The following is a 12,343-nucleotide window of genomic DNA, read 5'->3' as shown; positions in this document are numbered from 1 at the left end:
ATCAAGATCAATCAAGCAGGAAGTAGGGTATTACCTCCATAGAGAGGGACCGAACCTGGGTAAACATCGTGTCCCCCGTCTCCTGTTACCATCGATCCTAGACGCACAGTTCGGGACCCCCTACCCGAGATCCACCGGTTTTGACACCGACATTGGTGCTTTCATTGAGAGTTCCACTGTGCCGTCGCCAAGAGGGTTGATGGCTCGCCTTGTTGTCAAGGATAATATCATCTCCGGAGGAGCCCTGGCCCCAGTCCAAACTCTCCGGCTGGGCGGCTTCGTCATGACCGCCAGTTCGGCCCTTAAGCCGACGATGACCTCTCAAGTCGTCGAAAATCGCCTCCGCGTTGATCCCGAATACTCTGCTCAGATGGATCCGACGGAGTTATCATCGTTGAACGAACTCCTGGATCGCATGACCGCCTTGGGGGTCGCTACATACTACGATCAGGTTGGGCTTAAACCCGTCCAGAGAGAAATTAAAACTCCGCCGATCACCCACCAGATAGCGGTAGTCGAGGAGCGAAACAACTCTTCTGCTATATTGAAGACAAACTATGTTCGGATCTCCGATCTTGAAGGGCCGGATATTCTCTGGAAGAAAGGCGTGTCTCATCCTCCGAACATAGAGTCGGACGATGAGCCTAAAAATCAGCCAATATCCCGGAGCCCGAACTGTCAGGTTCGGTTGATCTTCAAACTCTGGATCCAAAATAAGGTCAGGGTTTGGATTTAATTCCACCCACCCACCCGGACATAGACGCTCTCATGAGCATCAAACAACAGTCTCAGGAAACGGTCCATCACTTCTGGGCCAGATTCCTCCTTGTCAAAGATAAGGTAAAGGATTGCCGCGACGAAGACGTGATAGCAGCATTTTGCAACAACTGCGCGGACGAAGGTATCCTCAACGCCATCAATCGCCACCGCATACTAAAGTTTGCTGACTTAGCAACTATTGTACACAATTACAGCGCGATGGAAAGCGCCTAGAAAACTCAGGCAGCTTGCTGGGAACCGTCGATCCCAACTCAACTCCTCATAAAAGCAAAGAGGACGCACCCCCGTGGCATGCCCAGCCCAACAGTTAAAAAACATAAACCCATTACGCTGCACGGCACCGTTCTGGAGGGATGGCTCAATGTCCCATGCAAAATACATACAACGCCAGACACCGTGGCAAACCACAGCCTTAGAGCATGTTGGATACTCCGGCAGGTAGCCAAGAGCGGCGAGGACATCCTTATCAAGGACACCCCAGAACAGCACCCTCCAGAAAACGATGACACAAGGGTATTGACGGTCTTTGAGACATTCGCTTCAAACAATAAGCGTAAAAGGGAACTGCGCGATCTCGCCGAAGTCTGCCAGGTCGCCACAATTGACCCCTGGAACGACACGGCCATAACCTTTAACACCAGTGACGAACCTACATACAGAACAGTCCGAGCGCCAGCCGCATTAGTCCTCAGTCCAATCGTGGACAGTTTTCGACTTATAAAAGTCCTCATGGATGGCGGCAGCGGACTAAACCTCATTTACGAGGACACGCTCCATAAGATGAAAATAGACAGGAGCCGCATCGAGAAAAGTAGCACAACCTTTCGAGGTATCATTCCCAGTCGGGAAGCGCGGTGTGCGGGAAAAATTACACTTGATGTGGTGTTCGGCACGCCGGAGAATTATCGGTCCGAAGAAATAACTTTCCAGGTGGCCCCTTTCAATAGTGGATATCACGCCCTGTTAGGGCGAGAGGCCTTCATGCGCTTTCAAGCTGTACCTCATTATGGGTATATGAAGCTAAAAATGCCCGGGCCTAATGGAATAATCACCCTCGTCAGCGATCCGGATATAGCACTCTGCGCCGAGAACAAAACCGCATCCCTGGCCCTCGAGGCATTATCAGAGGCCCTTGCGGCCAAAGAATTAACCGCACTACGCTCCACTGTGGATAGGGACGATGTGATCCTGGACAAACAACCCAAATCCACTTCCTTCAAGCCAGCAGAAGAAATACAAATTTCAGGTCCATCCAACAGACCCGAAGAAGACAACATCTATCGGAGCGCAAGTCAGCCCCACAGTCGACGCCTCACTACGAGAATTCTTGCGCAAAAACAAGGATATATTCGCCTGGCACCCCTCAGATATGCCAGGAATCCCGCGCGAGTTGGTTGAACACAGCCTCAACATACTGAAGGGATACAAGCCGGTCAAACAAACACTGCGGCGCTTTTCCAAACCTAAACGACAAGCTATGGGGGAAGAGCTGGCCAAACTCATCGAGGCCGGATTCATTAGAGATATTAAACATCCGGACTTGGCTGGCAAACCTGGTAATGGTACCAAAGAAGGATAAATCCTGGCTCCTGTGCGTCGATTTCAAAGACCTTAACAAGGCTTGCCCTAAGGATATGATACGTCTCCAACGTATCTATAGTTTATGAAGTAGTCATGCTATTATATTATCTGTTTTGGATGTTTATGGGCTTTACTATGCACTTTTATATTATTTTTGGGACTAACCTATTAACCCAGAGCCCAGTGCCAGTTCCTGTTTTTCTCTTGTTTCAGTGTTTCGAAGAAAAGGAATATCAAACGGAGTCCAAACAGAATGAAACCTTCGGAGAATTTATTTTCGGAAAGAAAGCAATCCAGGAGACTTGGAGTGCACGTCAGGGGATCAACGAGGAAGGCACGAGGCAGGGGGGTGCCCACCACCCTCGTGGGCCCCTCGTGGCTCCCCTGACGCATTTCTTCCTCCTATATATACCAATATACCCTAAAACCATCGGGGAACAGAATAGATCGGGAGTTCCGCCGCCGCAAGCCTCTGTAGCCACCAAAAACCAATCGGGACCCTGTTCCGGCACCCTGCCGGACAGGGTATCCCTCACCGGTGGCCATCTTCATCACCCCGACGCTCTCCATGACGAGGAGGGAGTAGTCCACCCTCGGGGCTGAGGGTATGTACCAGTAGCTATGTGTTTGATCTCTCTCTCTCTCTCTCGTGTTCTTGAGGTGATACGATCTTGATGTATCGCGAGCTTTGCTACTATTGTTGGATCTTATGATGTTTCTCCCCCTCTACTCTCTTGTAATGGATTGAGTTTTCCCTTTGAAGTTATCTTATCGGATTGAGTCTTTAAGGATTTGAGAACACTTGATGTATGTCTTGCCGTGCTTATCTGTGGTGACAATGGGATATCACGTGATCCACTTGATGTATGTTTTGGTGATCAACTTGCGGGTTCCGCCCATGAACCTATGCATAGGGGTTGGCACACGTTTTCGTCTTGACTCTCCGGTAGAAACTTTGGGGCACTCTTTGAGGTTCTATGTGTTGGTTGAATAGATGAATCTGAGATTGTGTGATGCATATCGTATAATCATACCCACGGATAGTTGAAGTGACATTGTAGTATCTAGGTGACATTAGGGTTTTGGTTGATGTGTGTCTTAAGGTGTTATTTTACTACGAACTCTAGGGCTATTTGTGACACTTATAGGAATAGCCCAATGGGTTGATCGGAAAGAATAACTTTGAGGTGGTTTCGTACCCTACCATAATCTCTTCGTTTGTTCTCCGCTATTAGTGACTTTGGAGTGACTCTTTGTTGCATATTGAGGGATAGTTATATGATCCAATTATGTTATTATTTTTGAGAGAACTTGCACTAGTGAAAGTACGAACCCTATGCCTTGTTTCCTAGCATTGCAATACCGTTTACGCTCACTTTTACCACTTGTTACCTTGCTATTTTTATATTTTCAGATTACAAAAACCTATATCTACCATCCATATTGCACTTGTATCACCATCTCTTCGCCGAACTAGTACACCTATACAATTTACCATTGTATTGGGTGTGTTGGGGACACAAGAGACTCTTTGTTATTTGGTTGCAGGGTTGCTTGAGAGAGACCATCTTCATCCTACGCCTCCCACAGATTGATAAACCTTAGGTCATCCACTTGAGGGAAATTTGCTACTGTCCTACAAACCTCTGCACTTGGAGGCCCAACAACGTCTACAAGAAGAAGGTTGTGTAGTAGACATCAGGATCCCTTCCCCCTCCCTCGCATTGATCAAATCATTGACACTACCGCAGGACACGACTCGCTGTGCTTCCTTGATGCATATTCCGGATACCATCAAATCAAAATGAAGGAGTCCGATCAATCCGCAACAGCATTCAATTCTGCACTTGGAGGCCCAACAACGCCACCGCTCACTGTTCATCCAAAGCCCCCCGCAACGCTCACTGTTCATCCCAGAGACAGCATCGATCGACTTCAGTTAGCAGCAGTAGCGAAGGAATCGCTCGATCGGGTTCAGTTAATAGCCATCGATCGATCGCTCGTGTTCAGTAACGCGTAGCCTGCAGTGCAATCGCTCGGGTTCAGTTAGAGCCAACACCTCGCACACACGCGCGTATGTGTACGAGAGAAACGCGCATCGCTCGGCCCCCGACCTCCCACCGTAACCGGGAACTCCCCAAAATTTTCCTCGCCCTCGCTTCTACCACGGTTTTTTCCGTCATGGACGGCCCAAAGAATGTCATGCAGCTGCGTCTCCGGCCCACCCAGGACAAAAAGCCCATTTTCTGTCATGATTTTTTGTCATAGAAGTAGGAGCCCACCACATCTATGATGATACCGGGTTTTGTCACAATTATCGTCATAGAAGTGTCATATGTATGACAGAAAAAAAATTCGTTCGGCCCAAAATGTCACGGATGTGTCTTTTTTTTGTAGTGCTTGCAAACTTCAACACAAGTATTTCTCAAATTCACAACTACTCAACTAGCACGACTTTGATATCACTACCTCCATGTCTCAAAACAATCATCAAGCATCAAACTTTTCATAGTATTCAACACACTCATAAGAAAGTTTTTACTAATCTTCAATACCAAGCATATTAGGATTAATTAAGATAATTACCATGCTATATAGGACTCTCAAAATAATCTAAGTGAAGCATGAGAGATCAATAGTTTCTATAAAACAAATCCACCACCGTGCTCTAAAAGATATAAGTGAAGTACTAGAGCAAAAACTATATAACTCAAAAGATATAAGTGAAGCACATAGAGTATTCTAATAATTTCCGAATCGTGTGTGTCTCTCTCAAAAGGTGTGTACAGCAAGGATGATTGTGGTAAAACTAAAAAACAAAGACTCAAATCATACAAGACGCTCCAAGCAAAACACATATCATGTGGTGAATAAAAATATAGCTCCAAGTAAAGTTACCGATGGGAGTAGAATAAAGAGGGGATGCCTTCCGGGGCATCCCCAAGCTTTGGCTTTTCGGTGTCCTTAGATTATCTTGGGGGTGCCCTGGGCATCCCCAAGCTTAGGCTCTTTCCACTCCTTGTTCCATAATCCATCAAATCTTTCACCCAAAACTTGAAAACTTCACGACACAAAACTCAGCAGAAAATCTCGTGAGCTCCGTTAGCGAAAGAAAACAAAAGACCACTTCAAGGTACTGTAATGAACTCATTCTTTATTTACATTGGCATTAAACCTACGGTATTCCAACTTCTCTATGGTTTATAAACTCTTTTACTAGCAATAGATTCATCCAAATAAGCAAACAACACACGAAAAACAGAATCTGTCGAATACAGAACAGTCTGTAGTAATCTGTAACTAACACAAACTTATGGAACTCCAAAAAATCAGCCAAAATAGGACGTCCTAGAAAATTTGTTCATTGATCAGCCGCAATTGGAATCAATATTTAATCACATTCTGGTGATTTTTAACAATTATTTTCGTAAACAGAAAGTTTCTGGAAATTACAGCAAGATCAAATAACTATCATCCAAGAAGATCCTATAGGTTTAACTTGGCACAAACACTAATTAAAACATAAAAACAAATCTAAGCAGAGGCTAGATCAAATATTTATTCCTAAACAAAAGCAAAAAGCAAAAAAAAACTAAAATAAAATTGGGTTGCCTCCCAACAAGCGCTATCGTTTAACGCCCCTAGCTAGGCACAAAAGCAAGGATAGATCTAAGTATTGCCATCTTTGGTGGGCAATCCATAAGTGGATCTCATAATAGATTCATAAGGTAATTTAATTATTTCTAGGGAAGTGTTCCATGCCTTTCCTTAACGGAAATTGGAATCTAATATTCCCTTCCTTCATATCAATAATTGCACCAATCGTTCTAAGGAAAGGTCTACCAAGAATAATAGGACATGAAGGATTGCAATCTATATCAAGAACAATAAAACCTACTGGCACATAGTTCCTATTTGCAACAATAAGAACATCATTAATTCTTCCCATAGGTTTCTTAATAGTGGAATCCTCAAGGTGCAAGTTTAAAGAGCAATCATCAAATTCACGGAATCCTAGCAAATCACACAAAGTTTTTGGAATCGTGGAAACACTAGCACCCAAATCACACAAAGCATAGCATTCATGATCTTTAATTTCAATTTAGTAGTAGGTTCCCAGTCATCATAAAGTTTTCTAGGGATAGAAACTTCCAACTCAAGTTTTTCTTCATAAGATTGCATCAAAGCATCAACGATATGTTTAGTAAAAGCTTTATTTTGACTATAAGCATGAGGAGAATTTAGCACGGATTGCAACAAGGAAATACAATCTATCAAAGAGAAATTATCATAATTAAATTCCTTGAAATCCAAAATAGTGGGTTCATTAATATCTAAAGTTTTGATCTCTTCAATCCCACTTTTACCAAATTTCGTATCAAGATCTAAAATCTCCGAATTTTTGGGACGCCTTCTAGGTAAAGGTAACTCATCTCCAGTCCCATCATTATCAAGATTCATATTGCAAAACAAAGATTTAATAGGAGACACATCAATAACTTTTAGATCTTCATCTTTATTTTCAAAAAAATTAGAAGAACACGCTTTCACAAAGCAATCTTTCTTAGCACGCATCCTAGCGGTTCTTTTTTTGCACTTATCAATGGAAATTCTCATGGCTTTGAGAGACTCATTGATATCATGCTTAGGTGGAATAGATCTAAGTTTCAAAGAATCAACATCAAGAGAAATTCTATGAACGTTCCTAGCCAATTCATCAACTTTAAGCAATTTTTCTTCAAGCAAAGCATTGAAATTCTTTTGCGAATTCATAAACTCCTTAACACTAGTCTCAAATTCAGAGGGTATCTTATAAAAATTTCCATAAGAATTGTTGTAGGAATTACCATAATTATTAGAGGAATTACTAGGGAACGGCCTAGGATTAAAGCTTCCTCTATACGCGTTGTTACCAAAATTATTCCTACCAACAAAATTCACATCCATAGATTCATTATTATTATCAATCAAAGTAGACAAAGGCATATCATTAGGATCAGAAGAAACACTTTTAGTAGCAAATAATTTCATAAGTTCATCCATCTTTCCACACAAAACATTAATTTCTTCTATCGCATGCACTTTTTTATTAGTAGATCTTTCGGTGTGCCATTGAGAATAATTAACAATAATATTATCTAGGAGTTTAGTAGCTTCTCCTAAAGTGATTTCCATAAAAGTGCCTCCCGCGGCTGAATCTAAAAGATTTCTAGAAGCAAAATTCAATCCAGCATAAAAATTTTGTATAATCATCCAAAGATTCAAACCATGTGTAGGGCAATTACGTATCATTAATTTCATCCTCTCCCAAGCTTGTGCGACATGTTCATGATCAAGTTGCTTAAAATTCATGATATCATTTCTAAGAGAGATGATTTTAGCGGGAGGAAAATACTTGGAGATACAAGCATCTTTGCACTTATTCCATGAATCAATACTATTCTTAGGCAAAGATGAAAACCAAGCTTTAGCACGATCTCTAAGCGAAAAAGGAAATAGCTTCAATTTAACAATATCATTGTCCACATCTTTCTTCTTTTGCATATCACACAAATCAACGAAGCTATTTAGATGGGTAGCGGCATCTTGACTAGGAAGGCCGGCGAATTGATCTTTCATAACAAGATTCAACAAAGCAGCATTAATTTCACAAGATTCAGCATCGGTAAGAGGAGCAATCGGAGTGCTAAGAAAATCATTGTTATTGGTATTGGTAAAGTCACACAATTTAGTATTATCTTGAGCCATCGTGACAAGCAAGCAATCCAACACACGAGCAAACAAGAAGCAAGCGAAAAAGAGGCGAACAGAAAAGAGAGGGAGAATAAAACGGCAAGGGTGAAGTGGGGGAGAGGAAAACGAGAGGCAAATGGCAAATAATGTAATGCGAGGGATAAGTCTTTGTGGTGGGTACTTGGTATGTCTTGACTTGTGCGTAGACTCCCCGGCAACGGCGCCAGAAATCCTTCTTGCTACCTCTTGAGCACTGTGTTGGTTTTCCCTTGAAGAGGAAAGGGTGATGCAGTAAAGTAGCGTAAGTATTTCCCTCAGTTTTTGAGAACCAAGGTATCAATCCAGTAGGAGACCACGCGCGAGTCCCACGCACCTACACAAACAAATAAGAATCTCGCAACCAACGCGATAAAGGGGTTGTCAATCCCTTCACGGTCACTTGCGAGAGTGAGATCTGATAGATATGATAAGATAATATTTTTGGTATTTTTATGATAAAGAGTAAAAGTAAAGATTGCAAAAATAAACGGTGCCAGAAATAACTAAGTATTGGAAGATTAATATGATGGAAAATAGACCCGGGGGCCATAGGTTTCACTAGTGGCTTCTCTCAAGATAGCATAAGTATTACGGTGGGTAAACGAAATACTGTCGAGCAATTGATAGAATTGAGCATAGTTATGAGAATATCTAGGTATGATCATGTATATAGGCATCACGTTCGTGACAAGTAGACCGAAACGATTCTGCATCTACTACTATTACTCCACACATCGACCGCTATCCAGCATGCATCTAGAGTATTAAGTTCATAAGAACAGAGTAATGCTTTAAGTAAGATGACATGATGTAGAGGGATAAACTCATGCAATATGATATAAACCCCCTCTTTTTATCCTCGATGGCAACAATACAATACGTGTCGTTTCCCTTTCTGTCACTGGGATCGAGCACCGCAAGATAGAACCCAAAGCAAAGCACTTCTCCCATTGCAAGAAAGATCAAGCTAGTAGGCCAAACCAAACTGATAATTCGAAGAGACTTGCAAAGATAACCAATCATACATAAAAGAATTCAGAGGATATTCAAATATTGTTCATAGATAAACTTGATCATAAACCCACAATTCATCGGATCTCGACGAACACACCGGAAAAGAAGATTACATTGAATAGATCTCCAAGAAGATCGAGGAGAACTTTGTATTGAGATCCAAAGAGAGAGAAGAAGCCATCTAGCTAATAACTATGGACCCGAAGGTATGAGGTAAACTACTCACACATCATCGGAGAGGCTATGGTGTTGATGTAGAAGCCCTCCGTGATCAATGCCCCCTCCGGCGGAGCGCCGGAAAAGGCCCCAAGATGGGATCTCACGGGTACAGAAGGTTGCAGCGGTGGAAATAGGGTTTTGGCTCCGTATATGATGTTTCCAGGGTACATGGGTATATATAGGAGGAAGAAGTACGTCAGTGGAGCAACGAGGGCCCCACGAGGGTGGAGGGCGCGCCTGGGGGGTAGGCGTGCCCCCTGCCTCGTGCCCTCCTCGTTGATTACTTTACGTAGACTCCAAGTCCTCTGGATCACGTTTGTTCCGAAAATCACGTTCCCGAAGGTTTCATTCCGTTTGGACTCCGTTTGATATCCTTTTCCTTCGAAACACTGAAATAGGCAAAAAACAACAATTTGGGTTGGGCCTCCAGTTAATAGGTTAGTCCCAAAAATAATATAAAAGTGTATAATAAAGCCCAATAAACATCTAAAACAGAATATAATATAGCATGGAACAATCAAAAATTATAGATACATTGGAGACGTATCATTTGTGCACGACTTTTGTCGTTTGAGAGCAACCCACCTCCGAAGCATTTGAGAGAGAGAGATCCTTGCGAGGACAAAGCCCAAAACACCCAGAACCAAAGAGTGTTAGGCATCACTGAAGTCTTTCTGTCCGCGTGATCTGAAGACTTATTACACTTGAGGACTGTGAATCCTCCAGCCGGTTAAGCGTCGCGTTCTGAGCATCCAAGAGTCATTGTGGATTGCCGGTGAACGAAGTCTTTGAAGGTTTGGAAGTCTACCTTGAAGACTTACGAGAGTGATTGGGCGAGGACTAAGTGTCCTTAGCTCAAGGAGAATAAGGTGAAGACGCGGTCTTTTGAGTTGAATCTCAGCCTCCCTAACCAGACGTACAGTTGTCACAGCAACTGGAACTGGTCCAACAAATCCCTGTCCTCTCCAAGCTACTGGCTCTATCTTCTCCCTCTCTTTATTTACAGTTTGTCTTCATGAAGTCATTGCCTGCTTGCTTGATCTGATTGACTTCACTATGTGATGACTATTGTTGTTTGGCTTCATATTATCTTCCATCCTGATCTATACTACCTAGCTGCTAATAGCCTTCGTGCTTTCACTTCTTTACTTGCTTGACTATGGCTTGTCTAGTGTAGTCTACCTTCCGCTGCATATCAATAGATTTATTTCTATTGTCTGTCTTCGAAACTCCCATGTTTTGAAGATTTCCATAAAAATCGCCTATTCACCCCCCCTCTAGTCGATAACTAGCACTTTCAGTTAGCAGTGGAGTGGAGGTGCACGTGAAGGCGGGCACGAAGGCCAAGGCCATGCAACACCCAAGCATGCAGGAGGCTGGGCGGGGGCACTACTAACAGTCGACAAGACAAAGGAGAAGAATCTGAGCTCACAGATTTTAAATGAGAAGGAGAAGGCTGGTAAGAATGGAGGTCTCTATAAGAAGAAAGGCAGGGAGGGAAGAGCGGAGATAAAGGGTGTTTCGGGTGTTGCGGAAGAGAATAAAGAGAGTGGGAGCAAGCGAGCGGCGGCTGACATGGAGTTGGATGAGATAGAAGGAGCAAAGAAACAAAAGAAGGGAGAGGTGGGTGATGTCGCTTGAAGCTACGTCGGTATTTCCCCAAAGAGGAAGGGATGATGCAGCACAGCGGCGGTAGGTATTTCCCTCAGATATGACACCAAGGTTATCGAACCAGTAGGAGAACCAAGCAACACAACGTAAACAGCCCCTGCACACAAATAACAACACCTTGCAACCCGACGTGTTAAAGGGGTTGTCAATCCCTTTCGGGTACGGAGCCTCAAACGGTGCGTGTACGGGAAATAAATTGTAGTAGATTGAATAATAGATCGCAAATAAAATAAAACGCAGCAAGGTATTTTTATATTTTTGGTTTAATAGATCTGAAAATAAATGCAAACGAAAAGTAGAATGCAAAGGCAAATATATGAGAAAGAAGACCCGAGGGCCGTAGGTTTCACTAGTGGCTTCTCTCGAGAAAGATAGCAAATGGCGGGTAAACAAATTACTGTTGGGCAATTGATAGAACTTCAAATAATCATGATGATATCCAGGCAATGCTCATTGTATAGGCATCACGTCCAAGATTAGTAGACCGACTCATGCCTGCATCTACTACTATTACTCCACACATCGACCGCTATCCAGCATGCATCTAGTGTATTAAGTTCATGGAAAACGGAGTAATGCAATAAGAACGATGACATGATGTAGACAAGATCTACCTATGTAGAGATAGACCCCATCATTTTATCCTTAGAAGCAACAATACATACGTGTCGGTTCCCCTTCTGTCACTAGGATCAAGCACCGTAAGATCGAACCCACTACAAAGCACCTCTTCCCATTGCAAGATAAATAGATCAAGTTGGCCAAACAAAACCCAAATATCAGAGAAGAAATACGAGGCTATAAGAGGTCATGCATATAAGAGATCAAAGATACTCAAATAACTTTCATGGATATAAAAAGATATAACTGATCATAAACTCAAAGTTCATCAGATCCCAACAAACACACCGCAAAAGAGTTACATCATATAGATCTCCAAGAGACCATTGTATTGAGAATTCAACGAGAGAGAAAAAGCCATCTAGCTACTAAATACGGACCCGAAGGTCTACAAAGAACTACTCACGCATCATCGGAGAGGCACCAATGGAGGTGGTGAACCCCATCCGAGATGGTGTCTAGATTGGATCTGGTGGCTCTGGAGTCTGCGGCGGCTGGATGAATATTTCGTCGACTCCCCTAGGGTTTTGGGAATATTGGGGTATTTATAGAGCAAGAAGCGGTCCGGGGGGCATCCGAGGTGAGCACAACCCACCAGGGCACGCCTGGGCCTCCTGGCATGCCCTGGTGGGTTGTGCCCTCCTCGGGACACCCTCCAGGCGCAGCCAGGGCCCATTATGTTCTT

Source organism: Triticum aestivum, chromosome 4D (genome assembly GCF_018294505.1).
Source record: "Triticum aestivum cultivar Chinese Spring chromosome 4D, IWGSC CS RefSeq v2.1, whole genome shotgun sequence".
In the NCBI taxonomy this organism is placed as follows: Eukaryota; Viridiplantae; Streptophyta; class Magnoliopsida; order Poales; family Poaceae; genus Triticum; species Triticum aestivum.
This window is presented reverse-complemented; position numbering follows the sequence as displayed.